At 36.0% G+C, this 19513-nt stretch overlaps 1 protein-coding gene across 1 annotated transcript in view; it reads right to left on the bottom strand.

Moving 5' to 3' along the window:
* Positions 1-19513, bottom strand: part of ASXL3 (ASXL transcriptional regulator 3) — a 151076-nt gene that overhangs the window by 114793 nt on the left and 16770 nt on the right. The gene's annotated exons all lie outside the window — the stretch shown is intronic.

The following is a 19513-nucleotide window of genomic DNA, read 5'->3' as shown; positions in this document are numbered from 1 at the left end:
ATCCCATTCGCCCGTTAAGGGGTTTGGGTATTTAATCCAAACTATTCCGGAACACGAGGACCTTTAGGGTCCTAAGGTTTTAAGGTCTGACTTCCTATGATAAGAATATACTTTCATGTTATTAAATTAAAAGATTTCTAAATCCCAAGATTATCAAATCGCTTCCTTAATATTGAAAACCCAGTAAAATGAAAAAGCCAAATTTGCTGAGTTGCCACAACACGCTTAGTAGCAAGTCAGCATATATACACATCATGGTCATAAAGGTTTACAAGTATTATAATAACAAGAACACTCTTTATTATTTTAGAAAATAGCTCCTCTGTGCCAACACATCAGTATGATTCCAAATGGTCTGACAGGAAGCAAGAAGTTGGTCACAGCACAAGGCAGTTAGAACACTACAGTACACATGGTAACAATGCTGGGTGTTTATGTAATATCTTTTCCTCACGAAGCTTCTACAAGCTTACAGACCTCATTTCATTATTTTTCCTCACAAAAGATGTCCTGCTCATATGTAAAACAGGCCAGGCATCCCTTATAAAGTAAAATATATGCATCTCCCAGAAATATCTGTCCATGAATACATTCCAGATAAATAATGCTCTACATGTTTTACTGAATACTGCAAAATATATATTTTTATCCTTATTCTCTTCAGAAAAAGCACAGACAATTTGAAGCTGGGAATTATTGTACCAGATTTGTGGAGTTTTAATTTGGTGAAACTGTCAGAAACACAGATTTTTCTGTAGGGACTTGGCAAGAAAATATTAACACTACAAGTAAAATAGAATCCTTTACATAAAAATGGAACGATGTAGATGGTTTTAAAATGTAACTTAATAAAACTGTCCACCTAACATCAAACCTCACACACATTTTCCCTGTTCTTTACCTCTAAGGTCCTAATACACACAATTCCAAGAACTCAGACTGAAAATATTAAAGAATAATACAAATTTAAAGACAACTAAAAAATACTGAATATAATTCAATGTTATAACTGACATTTGCTTCCTAAAGTACAATAAACCAAAGATAACTGTAGTAAACTATTAAAAAGCAGTTTATTGCTATGCTTGTTGCAAACATAAGTGATTAGCACCCAGTTTCATATAATAAGAACATGAATATGTTATTAGATTACTATTTATTAACTCAATAAACTCAAGATTTACTATGGAAATATTAGAAAATATATAATTTACAATCACATGATAATATATCTCCAAAAGTCTCAACGACGACTGCAATTTTCCCAAATCTTTCCCCAAACAAACCTATGAAGTTTGTTTCATTTTAAAACAATACAACATTGGCATTTCAAAAGAATTAAGAATATTTTGCAATGAAATGCAAATTTTACAATTCAAATCACTGGCAATTAGTCATTTAGTCTTGAGCATATCACTTGCACTTCTCTACAGATTAAAAAAAAGCACATTATATGGTCCATTTAATTTAAAAACAATTAAATACTGGCAGATAAAGAGTGAAGTGCTTACTAAAAAGGCAACTGACCCACTGCATATACAGTGGTGAATTTTAAAAATCTTTTGTAACATTTACTCCTTGCTACTATACTCAATATTTATTCCACAAAGTCTAGAAATTTTAGACTGCTTTTCCTAAAAAAATGGATGTCTTAATTAGCTGTCATTGAACAGGAATAAATAAAAGTCTTATTTATATATTACTATTTTAATATTCAGAAAAAAATAGAACTACCAAGTATACCTAGGCCTGCTTTAAGAAATATATAAATATATACTTACACATCTGTATATATTAAAAAACACAATGATTTACTATGGGTCTGAAAGAAGATGAGGCAAATATGTCATAGTCTAGATTCTTAGATAGCAGGAATACCTTCTATGTAATATTTCTTATTTTAAATTTTTAAAAAATTTGTTCGCACTTAATGCAAAATCAGAATTTAAAAGCTCAGAATTCTGTCCTGGAATATGTAAGTGTATATTACATATAAAGCAATAAAACATTTTAACCAAAAACATCTTTAAAATTTCAAAGTTACTTACTTTCTAAAAAGATGAATTAGAAGAATTGCGAGATCCCGATTTATAAAAAGAAAACAAAGAAAAAAGGAAGGAAAAAAAGAAGTTAGTTTTTCAACTTAAAATGCAATTCTACACCTTACCATTTCAATACATAAGAAAATGTACAAGATAACATCAAACTCTTAGATTTGGCTGTTGGGAGGGAGGAAAAAACTGGAGGACTGGGGCATAAGGTAAATTCCACTTCTCTAACACATCCATAACTTTCTCATTTTGTCCACAATGCACATATATACCCATACGAAGAATATAATGAGAAAGAAATAAGCAGGGCACTATTTGTCCCCAGTTCTTTTCTTTCTGCTATTCCCTGTAATTAGGCCCTTTCCTATACACCTGCCAGGGTAGATATACAGCTTATTCTATTTGTTTGTTTTTCTCCCTAGACTGTAGGGTTGTGGAACCCTTCTGGTTTGTTTTCATTTCCCACAACCCCTGAAGCAGAACAGGGGTGGAATTTGGAGGCAGGGGAGCAGGCATAATTTAAACTGTCTAGACATCAAAGAACCCCCAGAGATGCTTTGCAGAGCCCCAGTGCTGTGTGAACTACAGAAAAACCATTCCTTTATCGCATCAAATTGTTGACAGAACACAAAATTTTACTAATAGTGCACACTAAATGAAGAGACTGAATGACCTGTCTATTTTAATAATTTTAAAAGCCAGAAAGAATATCTGGGGAATGCAGTACATCCAGACATGACAAAGAAAACATCATCTTTGTGGTCTTCTGCTCCTTTCCATCTAAAATAATAATGTTTTAAAAGACTTCAATATTTAAGTAATCCAAATCTTAAATGACTTTATTTCTTTAAATATCTCAATAAAAAATTCAGATGAAAGCTATGTCCTGGAAACATCTTAAAATCTCATTTTTGAATTATGGGAACATCAAAAAAGTAATCCTGAACAATGTAAGTCTAAAAATTTAACAAATTTAACTAGTAATTATTAAGCGGCATTATTAGACAGTTATTGCACTAAGTGATACTAATACAAATTAACCGAAGCAATTTTCTGTTCACTCTTTCAAAAAAAAGAATAATAGCTCCTTTCAAGTATTTTCAGGGTTGATAGCCCAGAGAAAATGTCTTAATTATAAGGGATATATTTTTAAGAGGAAATTGTGTGGGCCTCTGGGGTGGAGGTAATGTTTCAATGCTTTGAACATAATTCCAGCATTCACTACATGAAAATTACATTGTTTACTTAGGATTTGCACATTTAATTTAATATATGTTAACACTTCATAAAAACGTTTTCAAAATGTTAAAAATGAATAAATCCACTGTTGAATCTATTTATTTATTTATTTACATATTGAATGAGCAGGTCACTACTAGTGGAGAAGAATAAACTATTTCTACCAGTAAATGTGGATGATTCCTAAACACACATATTCACAGTGGACTTCAGCTGATAAATCAGTAACACAGATGATTAAAAACTACCCTATCAAGTTCCCGTTGTGGCTCAGAGGTAAGAAGCCCGACTAGCATCCATGAGGATGCAAGTTCGATCCTTGGCCTCTCTCATTGGGTTAAAGATCCGGTGTTGCCGTGAGCTGTGGCACAATTCACAGACATGGCTCCAATCCTGCACTGCTGTGACTGTGGTGTAGGCCAGCAGCTGCAGCTCTGATCTGATCCCTAGCCTGGGAATTTCCATATGCCGCACATTCGGCCCTAAAACAACAAACAAACTATCCTAGAAAATCAAGGCCATTCTTACTCTTGAGAAACACTGCTACTAGTCTGGATTCCCCCTAAAATGATTGAAAACAAAAACTTAAAAGTTAGAGTCCTTCATAAATGCTCTCTGAAGAATCCCAGCACATACAATGTCAGCCAAAGATTGACCTATGGTAATTCTGAAATTTGATTTTCAAGACAAGAACAGTATCCCAAACCTCACAGTTCTTCTAAGAAGATCACTAATGAAAGTTTTTCATGGACACTGACATATGGCAAATAACAAAGATTAGAGTTATAAAACGTAAATATGATTCCCAGTTCAGCAGATACAACTGGGGCTGAGAGGTTAAGAATCTTACCACAGTCAAAGATCTAAGTGATATAGCTGAAGTCCAAATTTTACTCTGATTTCAAACCCACATAAAAATATAAAAATAAATGGAACCAATTAACTCAAGAGATGGCTCATATTTAAAAGGAAGATATTTTGCATAATTTCTATGTAAAGACTACCTACATGTTTTTCAATATTTAACATGTCTTTAGGGTAAAATTAGAAACATAGTCTCAAGTATTCTTTTTATGAAGTGGGGATACTGAGGCAAGAAATAATTAGCAAGTGACATACTCTGTGCAATTATTAAATTTAAAGAAAGTGTCAGACTCCAGACCTAAACATGCATTTCTGATTGCCTTGAACAACAAAAAAATATATTCTTTAGAGCATATAAACAGGCATCTGAACTTAGACTTGTCATTCCTTAATTAATGGACATTACCGAGCTACTACTAGATAGTCTATAGTGATTCATACATTTCAGTAAAAGGACCATTTCACTAAAATTACCCTTTTTTTTAGGAGACAAGAATTCCAAAACATTGGAGTTCCTGTCGTGGCGCAGTGATTAACGAATCCGACTAGGAACCATGAGGTTGTGGGTTCGGTCCCTGGCCTCGCTCAGTGGGTTAACGATCCAGTGTTGCCGTGAGCTGTGGTGTAGGTCGCAGACGCGGCTCGGATCCCTTGTTGCTGTGGCTCTGGCGTAGGCTGGCAGCTACAGCTCCGATTCGACCCCTAGCCTGGGAACCTCCATATGCTGCAGGAGTGGCCCAAGAAATAGCAAAAAGACAAAAAAAAAAAAAAGGAATTCCAAAACATCAATAAGGACAAGAATTTGCTTAGTATCATTTTAGAATAGAATCTATAAGGAAATGAAGAAATATCCCTCAGGGAGTTCCCATAATGGTGCAGTGGAAACGAATCCGATTAGGAACCATGAGGTTGCAGGTTCGATCCCTGGCCCTGCTCAGTGGGTTAAGGATCTGCATTGCCGTGAACTGTGGTGTAGGTCGCAGACGTGCCTCAGATCTTGCATTGCTGTGACTATGGTGTAGGCCAGCAGCTGTAGCCTGTGACTCCTAGCCTGGGAACCTCCATATGCTGTGGATGCAGCCCTAAAAAGAAAAAGAAAGAAAAGAAACAGCCCTCTAAAAGTGTAAGTGAAAGCATATAATCTAAATTATAATTTTAAAGACTTTCAACTAAAGTATGAGGTGTGGTTATTATCTTTGATTATAGACATTAAGTAAAGAACATAGCACATGTATGGCTGTATACTGGCAACTGTTTTATCTACAACTATTCATGTCGTGACATGCCATATTACCACTGCTATACTAGGAAAAGCGATGGAGTACAATGAATAAGACTGTGGTTTCTGAAGCCAGACAGCCTGACTTCATGTGAAGCTAGACTGTCTCCTACCTCTATGACTTTGAACTCTACCTCTCTGAGTCCCAGCTTCCTCTATTACAAAATGTAGATAACAAAAGTCACTATTTCATAGGGGACTGTTCTGAATACTTACTGAGTTTAAACATGTAAAACACCTAGAATAGTGTCTAGAATATTGTTCATGTTCAAAAATTGTGACTTATGGTGGTGATGAATACTACTATGTGTCAAAGTAACCAACATCCAGAGGTACAAAGGATGGCAAGGGGAATGAAATTAAATATTCTGTAGCTTCTTTAAAGACTTGATTCAGGTAACATTTTGTCTAATGTCATTTTTGTTTCATTAGCAAAAATAAATATATGGGAGTGTACACATTCCTATCTCAGAGCTTTCACTTGTGATTAATACTGAAAATAACTTAGTAAAGGTAGAGAGAAAAGGATGATAATAATGCATATTTATTATTATAGTTACCATTCATTGAGTAACTCTAATGCAGTCAAGCTTTCACAACTATTATCTAATCCTTACAGTCACCACAAAATGTAAGCATGGTTCTCAGTTTTACAGCTGAAACTGAGGCTGAGAGGTTAAGAATCAAGTAACATCTAAACTGAAATCCCAGGTCCGACATTTGGTTGTGGTTTTTTTGTTTTGTTTTGTTTTGTCTTGTTTTGTTTTTTTGTCTCTTTACGGCCACACCTGCAACATATGGAGGTTCCTAAGCTAGGGGTCTAATCAGAGCTGTAGCTGCTGGTCTACACCATAGCCACAACAATGCCAGATCCAAGCTGCATCTGCAGTCTACGCCACATTTCCCAGCACTGCTGGATCCTTAACCCACTGAGTGAGGCCAGGGATTGAACCTGCAACCTCATGGTTCCTAGTCAGATTTGTTTCCACTGCTCCATGATGGGAACTCCCAAATTCTGACATTTCTGTATGTAGAAATAACTCTGTTGCATACAGCACAAATAATCGTAACACTGTAAATCAACTATACTTCAAAACTTTAAAAAATGAAAAAGAAATCTCGATTCTACTCTGATTTCACAGCCCATGTTCTTTCCACTAACCCACATTCTCTGTTCACACAGTTGTTTCTTCCATTTAACTAACTGAGGATACCAAGAAGAATATTTAGCACTTGAAGGAAAGACACAGAGAAATGTCAGATGCTTGAAAAATGGTAAGACATTGGCTCCATCTTCACTCAATGGTGCCTATAGCAATGATTCCCCCAGGATAGATTTCAAATAATATAAAGAAAGAACTAGAATGCAGAAGATGACATTGTTGGTTGTCTTGCTCAGGTGATGGTACTCTATGAAAACCAAGGGAGAAGGAACTTTAAGAGAATACAGTAGAGAATTCAGGTCCATAATTGAGATACCTCTTTGTAGAACTGAATCATTAAAGAAAACACAATCCATTAGTTGAATAAATATTTTCTGAGCACATTATATATGTCAAGCTCATCTTGAAATAAATTTGCACTCTGACAGTGCTTTGCACGAAACAGAAATGCAGGCTGAGTTGAACTGAGTTCTCTGAATACATATGAAATGACAAGGGATTCAGGAGAAAGGAGCCTTGAGGCATGTGCCACAACAAGAAGAAAATCATCTGGAATTTAGATGTTATCCCTAGTTTATTCTAAGGAGATGACTGAGATGGGATCGTGTGTGGATTTCTTCTAACACCAACTCCAATGCAGAGGCAGCCCACTCATGGCCTTTGACAGCCCTTTAGGACTTTATACGATTTCCCCACAACTGTAATCTCAAAGAGAATATGTTCAGTTATGCCAAAAAAAAATCTTCCAAAATAAAAAGATTCCATATATTAAAGAAAAGAACAGACACTAATTATATCTGGTATGATAAATTAGTTTTGTATAAAAATGTAGATTTCCTTTTTTTGCTATTTAGAGCTGCACCCGTGACATATGTAAGTTCCCAGGCTAGTATCTGAATCAGAGCTGCAGCTTCTGGCCTACACCACAGCCACAGCAACACAGGATCCAAGCCACATCTGCAACCTATACCACAGCTCACGGCAAAACCAGATCCTTAACCCATCGAGCAGGGACAGGGACAGAATCTGCAACCTCATGGATCCTAGTTGGGTTTGTTACCACTGAGCCACTACAGGAACTCTGAAAAATTTAAATTTCTATACTCTACTTGCAGGTATTTTGTTAGCGATGACTAATATTGCAGCATTTCTTAATGTGCTCTGTGGGATATTAGTCCCAAGTGATGCTCAAAAAAACTGTCAAAGGAGTTTCATAAAAGCTGTATTCTTCCCTTGCAAACTCACCAAATCCATTCAAAATATACATTAAAATCTCTGAAAAAAATCCTACATAACTTCAGAAACTGCTTAACTCTGTTTGCTAAGCATAATTTAAAAATCTTTCCCACTATAATATGTAGTAACATCCCTGATTACAGTATGCCAAAAAATATACTTGGGGAAATGCTAAATTATATTTATGATTAGGATTGTTAGGGAAAAGTGATCATACTCCCAGGGGGAATGCTTAATTTTATTAGCAAAATGCTTAAAATTATTTTAAAAGTATATAAAATAAATATCTTTTCCCTGAAAAAAATAATCCTGTGTGACAATGATTTTTTTCCTTGTCTAGACTTATAAAATTGAAAAATATCCATGCATTTTATTTATTTTTTTTGGCTGCACATGTGGCATGCAGAATTTCCCGGAACAGGGATTGAACCCACTCCACAGCAGTGACAATGATGGATTCTTAACCAGCTAGGCCACCAGGGAATTCTAGGTACTTTAAACAACATTGAAAAATATATAGATAGTATCTACATATAAAAGAAAATACTATATATTTGCAATATTACATTACCCCACATAAAATTCATCTTTCTCATCTTTCCCAGTGGAGATCTTCCTCCTGATTCTCTATTTCTCTCCTCCAGTGATGGGTAGGATCCTCCTCTTCATCACCCAGGAATGAAGTATTTCTCAGACCACGTGAATTATTCTGCCTCAACAACTTTTATCCCTCATTTTTACTTTCTCACATCCTAATTCAAACAGTCTTAACAGCACAAGAGGACAATTCTGTAGCCCCCATCCCTAACACTGCCTTCACTATATCCCTACTCCAATTCAGCTACCCACTGGTGGCCAGAGTAGTTTTCCTATGTAAAAAACAAAAATAAACAAAACAATGCTCAGAGTTCAGGCTATGTCACACACTGGATTGATTTTTCTGAGTTTTCTTTTCTTTTTTTTTTTTTTTTTTTTGGCCATGCCCACAACATACAGAAGTTCCAGGGCCAGGGATTGAACCTGTGCCACCGCAGTGACAATACCAGGTCCTTAACCTACTGAGCCTCCAGGGAACTCCTTTTGTTTTAAGTCAGTGCTTTTCAATGCCCACCAATGAAAGCACAAACTCCTTGGCTCACAGTGGGATCCTCTACAGTACCCTGGGCACCTCCCTCATCTTCATTTTCCTCAACTCTCAAATTACTCCCCCACTCCCAGACTATTCTCTTATAACTGGATCCAACTCTTGCACCTCCCATGGCTTCTCATCTCTCAGTTTTGGCTCCCATGAAACCCTCTGTGTGGAACTATGCCACACCCCTTGCTCCATTTACCATTCAAAACAAAATTTTTAACTGCCACCTGTATGGTGATTTGTGACCCCAGGTTTATCTTCCTTACAGTATTACAATCTCAACACTTTGCATATCCCTCATGGTTTCCTTTCATCCAAACTGTTTACACTTCTAACTTTCCCGATTGAACAACTTCCAACAAGTTTGGGAACTCCACAGGGAACAGACACATATTTATTTATCCTTATATTATTTGACAAGCAATCCCAATGTACTCAAAGGGTGTTTGGTAACAAGAATTTTAATCACTGTTGTTGCTATCATGGATCTGTGGACATAAAGCACTCACAATGAATATTATCTCTATTCTCTTTAAACTCCCAACTGCATCATGTGTGTCAAACACCCTCCATGCCATACAGGCTACGTGGCCATCGTGTATTTTCATGCCCTGCCATTCCTTTCTCTTAGGGACTTTCCCTTATTCTAGTTTAGCCATCAATGAAACAATCCTGATTTCCCTACCTCAAAGGCCAGCCTGGTTACACTATCTGGCCAAATGGTGGGAGTTTCACTGTCTTTTGGGGAACTGATAGAGAAATATAGGAAATGAGCATTATTTTCAGTAGAAACCTTAGCTGTAAAGGTATAAAAAATATTAGCTAGTGATGACCTCTGCCTCCACGAGGACAGACAGAGCCTGCTGAGCCCAAAACCAACCACAGGCAAGCAGAGCAAACCACAGGAAGAAAACGTGGGGGAAAAGATGATATTACTTGGACTCCTGCATTATCTAGTCAGGTTGAAGATCAACTATTGGAAGTCCAAGCCAATAAATGCCCTGCTTATTTTATTTTTGACACTTATCCATAATAGAAAGGCTAAGTGATTCATACAAGCTGACCTCACTTCTCTGGGCCTCAATTTTCTCATCTGTAAGATGATGAGTTGAAAACAGGCATGCATTAAAGCTCTGCTAACCTCTTCCTGGTTAAGGTTTTAAGGGCAATTAATAATGGTTAGACAATTGGCATACTGTTCATTCTAGCCATGCTGCCTCTGCCTTCACACTCCGTGACTTCAGTGCCCTCTGTCCTCCTTTCTTCTTACTCATTTGTAAAGAATGCTTCACCTTCTCCTCCTAGAAACTTCTAACTAACTTTCCTGTCCATGGGCGAGAGTTTCTGAACCTCTGTAGGCATTACTGCCTGTCCTAGGACTGCAGCATTTAGTTCTGTGCCATCCAAAACCTTACTGCTCCATAGCAATCGGCTCCTTAGGACTCTGACTTCATTAGGATTCTTTTGTGTGCCCCTGCCCCGGGGCCCAGTCAGATGCTCAGAAAACATCCAGGGGCTGGTGATAAGCTAACATCTCATGATTTATAGTGCAGAACAAACTCTGAAGCTTGGCAATACCAAATATTGGTTGAGGATGTACAGAAATAGAAATTGTGAAATACTCCAGTGAGAATATAAATTGACACAACGTATTTGGAAAGACATCTGGCAATATCTACTTTTAAAAAATCCACCAAAAAACAGGTGTGCATGCTTAACAGATCAACAATTCCACTTTTTGGTGTAGATCCTAGAAAAACTCAGTGCAAATTCACAAAGAGTCATAATTTGTTAAGGAAAAAAGCTATCAATAAACTAAATGTTCACCAATAGGTTGTGACTATAAGCAGAAATATATTTTATCTATATATTCATAGTGAAACTACAGAATTCTGAACCACAACATTATACAGCAAATCTATGACACTGATTGCCTCTGAGAAGAGAAGAAAATCAAGGGACTCCAGCTTTTTCTGCCAGACTTTATTTAAAAGAAATCCAAAACAACTATGACAACATGTCCACAACTGTTAATTCCAGCTGGTGGTTACTGGTCTGTGATATTGTTCTGCATTTTCGAAAAATTTCAAAACAGAAAAAAAAGACTGTTAATCATTTTGTTCTTTAACCCACAATTTGGCTTCTCTCTATCAGATCCTCCTACCTTGTTTCGACTTATATTAATGTTTAAACATTTTTATGCAAATAAATAAATGATGGAAATTATATGAAAGTGTAAAGGGAGGTCATTACTGAGAGTTAAAAGTAATAAATTCCTCTCAACTTCCCCAACCCGCCCACTGCTTCAGCAATAATGACCATTAAAGATCTATCTTGTTTCTTCCTAGAGCTTTTCCTAGTTTCATTCATACATATGCATGCATTCAACTCTGTGGTTTGGTCTCTTATATTTATTTTCAACACAAATGAGAGCAGTTAGTGCATACTGGTAGGTACATGCTTTTTACTTAATAACATGACTGAGAGATTTTCCCAAGGGATAGTTTTTGCTCTTCATGTTCTATAGAATATTAAATGCTCTTAATATTCATACAATGCTCATATTATTCTATAGACTAGATAGGTTGTATCATAATTTTAAAGTCTTTATTATTTAACATGTAGTTTGCATCTAATTTTACCTATCAAAAGTAATGAAGAATCTGGCATATACTTCTCCTTAGTATATGTGCTATAGATTATGTTCTCCTCAAAATTCCTATGTCGAAATCTAATCCCCAGTGAGATGGTATTTGACGGTGGGGGCCACTGGGAGGTGACTAGGTCATGAGGATGGAACTGTCATGCATAGGATTAGTGTTCTTACAAAAGAGACCCTAGAGAGCTCTCTCCCCCATCCCATGTAAAGACTCAATGTGAAGTCAAACATCTCTGTGCCAGAAAGCAGGCTTTCACCAGACTCTAAATCCAAGGGTGCCTTGACCTTGGACTCTTCACCCTTCAGAAGAGGGAAAAACAAATTTCTGTTGTATTTAAGTCACCCTTGTCTATGTTATCCTGTTACAGCAGCCTGGACAGACTAAGGCAGTATGTATAACTTTTTCTCTGGGATAGATTCCAGAAAATACAATTTTTATATTAAAAGGTACTTTAAAAACATTGTTAGTTATGTCCAAATTACCTTCCCTGAGTGTAACTATTTTCCCCACCCTAGTCAATGGTATTAATCTTTCAATTTCGCTAATTGAATCAAAGGGCTGTAAAGTGGTCATTCCAGGTAGAGAGAGCAGCATGAAGAAGGCACACAGAGATAGAACCAAACGTGGTCTGCAGAAACATGATTATTTGGTATTTCCAGGGCAGTTAGGGGACAGGGTTAAGATCAGATTCCAAATGGAAGGTACATACCACGCCATATGCATGACATTTATTCCCATTTTAAACTCCATGGAGAGGAGCTTAAGAGTTCCATGCAGGAAATGATGATGGAGAGCCCCAGAAGATTTTAAGGAAGAAAACACCCTTGTCCTGCTGAGGACAGATCTAGAATGAGACATACCTAGAAGACAGATCCATTAGGAGCCTGCAGTATTGGACTGCAGATAATAAGAACCTCAACAGAGCAATGATGGTAAGGAAGAGAGATGAACAAAAAAAAAAAAAAAAAAAAAAAAGAAAGAAAAGAAAAAGAAAAAAGAAAATCAAGAAATACATGAGAAGAAATACATTGGAGACAAAAACCAGTAGGACACAGAAACTGACTAGATGTGTATGATAAGGGATCAGAAGGAATTTAGGATTACTTCAGAGGCTGAGGGTAAATGGTGGTATAATTAATTTAAATTGGCAGTTTAGAAGAGATGGTTTGGAAAACAATGTGGTGAATTTAGTTCTGGACTTACTAATGTAAAGGTATGCATCCTAAATTCAGATATACACACACGCATCACAGAGTTAATTGCTAGGGTTAGAGACAAACACTAGGGAACCATCAGCCTATAGATGGTATTCAGAAAGGTGAAAACTGAGAGGCATGGATATAGAGTAATAAGAGAAAAATGACTGGCTTCAGCTTATTACATTCCAAAGTCAAAAAACTACATGAGAAAATATTTCTGAGATGAAAAAAAAAAGAAAAAAGAATCCTATGAAGGATTTCATTATAATAACATGAGGTAATACTCTAACTTCAGGATATGATATTTTAGAAGTCAGAATAAATCTTCATATTCATAGGGAGAAACAACCAATAAGTAGGAAATTACCTAGAGGATCCTGCCAGAATCTTGAGAGCAGGAACCCTTCTTTTAAGTATAGTTTTTCTCTTAAAAATTAATAAGAACATCACTACATATCTGTCAATTTAAGAAAAGATAAAAAAACACTAAAAAACATTCAATTTCTTAAAACTACTCTGAACATTTTATGAAGTTTCTTCTAGCCTATGTTTCTAGTATGTTTCTATTTTAAAGTTATAATTTACCTAAATGTTGAATCACAATATTTCATTTTATGTTACACTCTGTCCATACTACTACACAACCATAATAAATATATCAAATGGTTTAAAATAATCAACTTGTTTTAAGTCAGTGGTTTCCAGTCTGGCGGTGTATTAGAATTTTTAGGGGAATTTTTTTAAATGCAAATTTTGAGGCAACACCAAACTTTTTAAATAAATATTTCTAAATGAAGGCCAAGGCATCCACATTTTTTTATATTTTCCCAAATGATTTACACTGCAGTCAAGTTTGAGAACCACTGCTACTACCAGTAAGCATTTAAATTATGTCCTTTATTTATAATTGAAATAGTATTGATTTGAATATTTTAGTGTATATGATACTTTTTCACTTACATTCAAGGATATTTTAGGATAGGCTTGCAGAAGTGGCATTATTAATTTAGGAGATATAAGCTATATAATGACCTTTTGCAAATAATGCCAATTGGCTTTTCAAATGAGCTGTTTGGATTTACATTCTCCTTAATAGTATGCAAGCAGAACACCTCATTTGGAGCCAGGGTCGAAGTGCTTGCACTCATTAATTTACTAGGAAAACTAATAGACAATCTCCAGTGGTTACTTTACCTTACATTTCTATGATTAATAAGATCAAGTCTTATCTACGCACTTACTTATTCCCTAGTTTTATGCACTGAAGCACCTCTGACCTTTGACCACAGGGTTCTAAAGTTATTAACATTTTTTGTTTTATTGATCTCTATATAATACTGCAAGCCTATATTTACTAAAAATAGTAACTAAAATATGTTCTCCATTGTCACATAATGGGTTTTTTTTTTTTTTGGATATGCAACCATAAAACCTTATGTAGTCAATTATGTCCACCTTTCCCTTTGTAATTTATTTTACAGCTTCTAACTGTGAAAAGTCATTCCCTCTCAAAGGTGATTTGAATTTTTCTAATTTCTTCCAACGGTATGACATTCATGTTTAAATTTTGATGATGTTTATATCTAATATTGAGAACATTACACACAACTAACACATTATATGTTCCATGGACATTTTAATTAGCTTTCCCTTGTCCATTATTTCATTTCTGAATCATCCTCCTACCCCTTCTCTGCAGAAGGACTCTGGTACTTCTCATCGGAAATGCCTTAATCAGCGGGATGTCAAAAGAATTCAACTCAGAGTTTTGCAGGCTATGGGAAAATTTCTACCTTTAAATGTTTGATAAAGGAAATGTCTAAAAATAACTACACCAACCACTACTGTTAAGATGGGCAGTCATACCACAGGACAAATGTCAATTTAATTTAGCCTTCTTCTCCCTTCCTCCCTCCACCTCCTCTTTCTTTGACCACTTGCATTCTCAAGGCAACACATTCAGGTGCAGCTGTCTGCCTTGATTAAAAGTATTACCATAAAAATATATTTAATAAACATAGCTTTCTGCTATGAAATAGAAGCTTTGTGAAATTCAAACACCATAATTACTTGGAATAGCATGAAATGCATCCACAAAATTCAGACAGAAGTAAAAACAAACTTTATAAGGGGCCTAGTAAGATCTCTTTTGGAAACAATATGCTCTGAGAAAGGAAGAATAAATACAACAAGCAATGAATTAAGCATCCTCCCCTTCCCAAACTGAGTATTCGACACCTAAAAATACATCTAAGAATCTGGCAGTAGGCCTAAAAGAAATTTAATACACCTAGTTCTTGTTTTAATTTCACCCTCTGGGAAATATGATTCATGAGAGATGTAGTTGGTTGGGAGTAGGGATCGCAGAAAGCTGATGTCTGCTACAACCCAAATTAACACTCTTCCCTACAGAGGAAAACAATGAAATAAAGGTAAGAATGGCTAGATCAATATGCATGTCAAAAGAGAATAAATAATACTGTTTGAGGCTAACATTTTCTGAAAACTATAAAATTATACACCCATACATATTGATAAATTTCAAAAGTAATGCTACTAATATGTTATTTATGTATTACCTCATTTTACAGAAATAAACATCTTCCTTTGGGAAAAAATGCGCATTTTGATGACCCATGGGGAGAAATGTATCTTTAGACAAAACAAGATTTCCTGTACATTATTTTACAGCAACATCAATGTTTCAGCTAGGCACACAGAGACCCTCCAGACAACAACTCCAGCAACAAAAAGAGAAAACAATATGCAAATATAATGAGGGTAGAAAGGAAGAGAATTTGTGAGCCAAGGTAATAATTCAAGAAAAATTACTTAAAACCTGGAGCCCTATTTAATCAACTAATTAAATGGTAACTGATTAAATGGCTACTAAAATTATAGAGAAATATCTATGTTTATGGAAAAATAAGAGAAGAGAAATGTTCTTCTGCCTTCATTTTTCAATGTTTCAAAAAACAAAACTTTGGATACCATGGCTCCTGGCCATTTGGCAAACATCTTATTTAAGTAAGTACAACTCCAACCCACTCATTTAATCTGAATTATTATTCTTGAGGCTTTAAATAGCCTGTTAAAACTTTCAGGAAATAGTTCCTCGATGCACCTGCCACTTAATTTCATGAAATCAATATTTCACTTAAGCTAAGTCAGGAAATCTTAAGGTGCTGAATTCAATTATGACCATTACTTCATGAGCTGCTAGGAGATAAAACATAGCATTAAAGGTGAAAATTATTACAGTTAAAGAGCTTTACCTCCTTGGGGAGGCTGAGTGTTTTCTAAGGTACCATGAACATAATTAAAAAGAGCATGACATATTAGGATAACAGTAATAACTTTAATATGTAATATAGTACCTTTCTATTGCCAAATGTTAGTTTATAAACACAGAAACAACATTCTCTCTGGCTATACCTGAAATGAATCTACTGGGACATTGGGAGACAGCTGTCTATCAATATAAAAAGGAAAACTGACAATGTTGATCCAAATTTCATTCAAAGAGGTAAATAGGTATTTACTGAAATCCAGATATATTACTATTTAAGAAAACAAAAATTCACCTCCTCCTCAGTCTCAAGCACCATTTATACACAAAAGGCAACAGTAAGCTGAGGTTCCACAAAGAAAAGCTTGCAAATGCATTTTTTAAAAAAAAGTTTTTATAAACAGTAAACACCTGGTGTTGGTCTCCAACTGCTATCTCTCCTCAGATAACTACTAATACCTGATCGGCTTCCATGCCCCAATCTTTCTAGTTGCCCTAGGAACCACCGTGGGGTATCATTACTTCAATTTCCAAACAGAGAACGAACAAATGTCCAAACAAAGAGATGATAAAAAATCTGAAATTCTTAACCTCTTCATCTCATAAATGTAAACACCTGATGATGCTAAACTTGCTCTTTTTGTCACTTAGCTTGTTAAACTGAGCTTTAAGAAAATTCTGGAAATGTTCAAAATAAATGTTATGCTAATACTTTCCTATGTCTCTCATTTCCTCTTGGTTTGTTCAAGACTTTTAATAGGCATTCTTTTTCTTCTGTTTCTCCCCCCCTTTGGGACCCCCTCCCCACTTCATGTCTAATATTTGCCTGTGGCCTAACGTTTGGCTGTGATGGAAAGACTGAGCTTTGGAATCAGCCAGATCCAGGCTCAAATACGAGCTTCTACTTATAATTGTGTGAAGTTAGGCAAGATACCTAACTTCTCAGCATCAATTTCCTCATCTGTAAAATGAAGACATAACATCCACTTCTCAATGTTACTGTGTGGATTAAATGAGCTAAAAAATTGAAACTGCTTGGCTCAGTGCCTGACACTGATCAGTTACTGCATAAATGTTAGTTTCCTGCCCTTTTGCCAAAATGACAGTCAATAGACAGTTCTAATGATATTTACAGACACATACATCTGTGTTTGTTCTTTTCATTTCTTTACCTGTATTCCACTCTTGGACCCAATAAAAACTCCTCCATGTTCAACACTCAGCAAGCTTTTTGTTACCATAAAGGAAAATAACTGAAATAATATTACATAAATAAATAACAACCAAGAAGAGGCAACAAACTTCTAAATACCTTGTTCAAAATTGAAGAAACTCCAGCAAATTCTCTCTAAAAACTTAAAATGCCTGAGCAGTTTAAGGAGAAGGAGAGGCAGTATTTATTAACAAGTGCAGCCCAATTTGATTCTTAGTAAAACAGGGTTAGAAAAAGGAAGCGCTCCCAGTGAAGATAAAGCAAAACATTCACTGGGAAAAATCAGCCATCACCCTTAAGAACATTTATTAATGTAGTCAGACTGCTTAAAAGAGCCCCAAGCGAAAGGGTGAACAAGCAGACTACAACTTCAGCAAGAAAGATGATGGAGATGTAGTCGTTGTTCACAGGGAAGAAGGCTCCGGATATATATATACCAGAAAGGAAAATAAAATATTTCTACCTAATGGCGCAATAGGATTTCAGTGTGTAGATGAATTTGGAGGCAAAATATGGCCACAGTTGACACAATTCAGACAGAGAAATCAGAAAGCACAGTGGGGCCTCCCAGATTTTCACTTTCCAACAAGTCACACTTTCTCAGTTTCAATTCTAGTCTGCACTGTCACACTGACAAAACAGAAATGACGTATGTGAGCGACACCAAGCTGGGAATCACCCTCCTAACTTTCTTCACAATCATTCTAGTTACTGCCTGGCCTCCAGGTGTCCAGTTGTCTTCTCAAACCCACGGAACGTGAACAGGGGAATGAGCGACAACGACAGGTTCCATACGGGAGGACCCTCAATGTCCATTTGCACCCAACATCACTAGCTGGTACCTACCCGGAAGGAATGAACGGAACCACTCCAATGCAATCCCAGCCACTCCTGCTAGTTCAAGCATTCGGTTCAGCATCACCTCATGACCAACACGAAAGCAGCTGAGGCTCTAATATAATCATCATGGAAAGTTGTCCCAAATCCTTCATTCGAGGAAGATCCTTCATACACACCAACGCTGTCTCCAAGCCATGCCGGGGTCTGAAACCAGACTGGAAAATATTATATATGTGTATATAAAGTAAAACTCCCACAAACCACGCTTCTACTACGTCACATTTATTTATAGCTGCTTAACCCATCCTATATAGACATATTGCCTTCTCAAGGTAAAAATATGAACATTCAAGGAAAGATCCTTTTTAGCAGAAGGTAAACTGAAAGCATATGAAGACCTGGTGCTGCCTGGTAAGGTAGTTGAGGCGGTCCCAAATGGAACATACTTTGTCCTGAGGGAAGAGAGAAAACACAATATTGGTTTCCAAGGCTAGTCTTCTAAACTTGGCATACAGGATCAAATTATTCCGGTATTCAAAAAAAAAAAAAATTTAGCTTTACCAGGAGATGGGAAAGCAAAGCCAGATTAACCAATGAAGCTTTGCCTGGTAATACCAAATATGCCTTCTTCCTCCTGAATCCCACTGTTGTAATCCTAACTACCATTGCCCTGACAGCATTACCAGACTCCACAGATTCAGGAGCCCTACACTGACTGCACTTGCTCACTGTGCAGACAGTGCCAGGAACCTTTGAATGAGTAACAACTTCCAATGGTAGGAATAATTAAAAAAATGATCAATGAGCCCCGGGAGCGATTATATGTCAAAGAACAAGAACAAGCCAACTTAAAAAATACTCATTTTTCTTCTCATTTCTTAGTGAACAGGCTTTTTAGAAACTAAGTGACATTATATATAGTTTTCAAAGTTTAATGAGAGAATTCACTTTTTCTATCTTCCTGAGACAAGATTTAAGACTATATATTTCCTTTTTACTTGCCCCTTTCTCCTAAACTAATATAATACTGAAAACTGAAACAATCCCAGTATGAAATTTACCAAGTTTCTCAATTTCCAGAGTATGTCTAAAATAAAATTAAATGGGTAAAATCACTGCAGCATTATTTTCTATGTGCTTACCCAAATTATTACTTGCATCAAGCAAATGACTACAAGACTGTTCATCATAAATAGTCCCATTTAAAATTAATAGAATTCTGTCTTCTAATTTTATTTCACTTATTCTACTGGCCTTATTCATCCCATTCTTGCCAGTTACTAAAAGGAAAAGGCTTGGTAATGTCCATCTAGTACACAATTTCCTCTACCCATTCAGGATATAC

This window comes from Phacochoerus africanus, chromosome 8 (genome assembly GCF_016906955.1).
Source record: "Phacochoerus africanus isolate WHEZ1 chromosome 8, ROS_Pafr_v1, whole genome shotgun sequence".
NCBI classification, from domain to species: Eukaryota; Metazoa; Chordata; class Mammalia; order Artiodactyla; family Suidae; genus Phacochoerus; species Phacochoerus africanus.
Note: the sequence above shows the minus strand (reverse complement) of the source record. Positions and strands in the feature narration are given on the sequence as shown.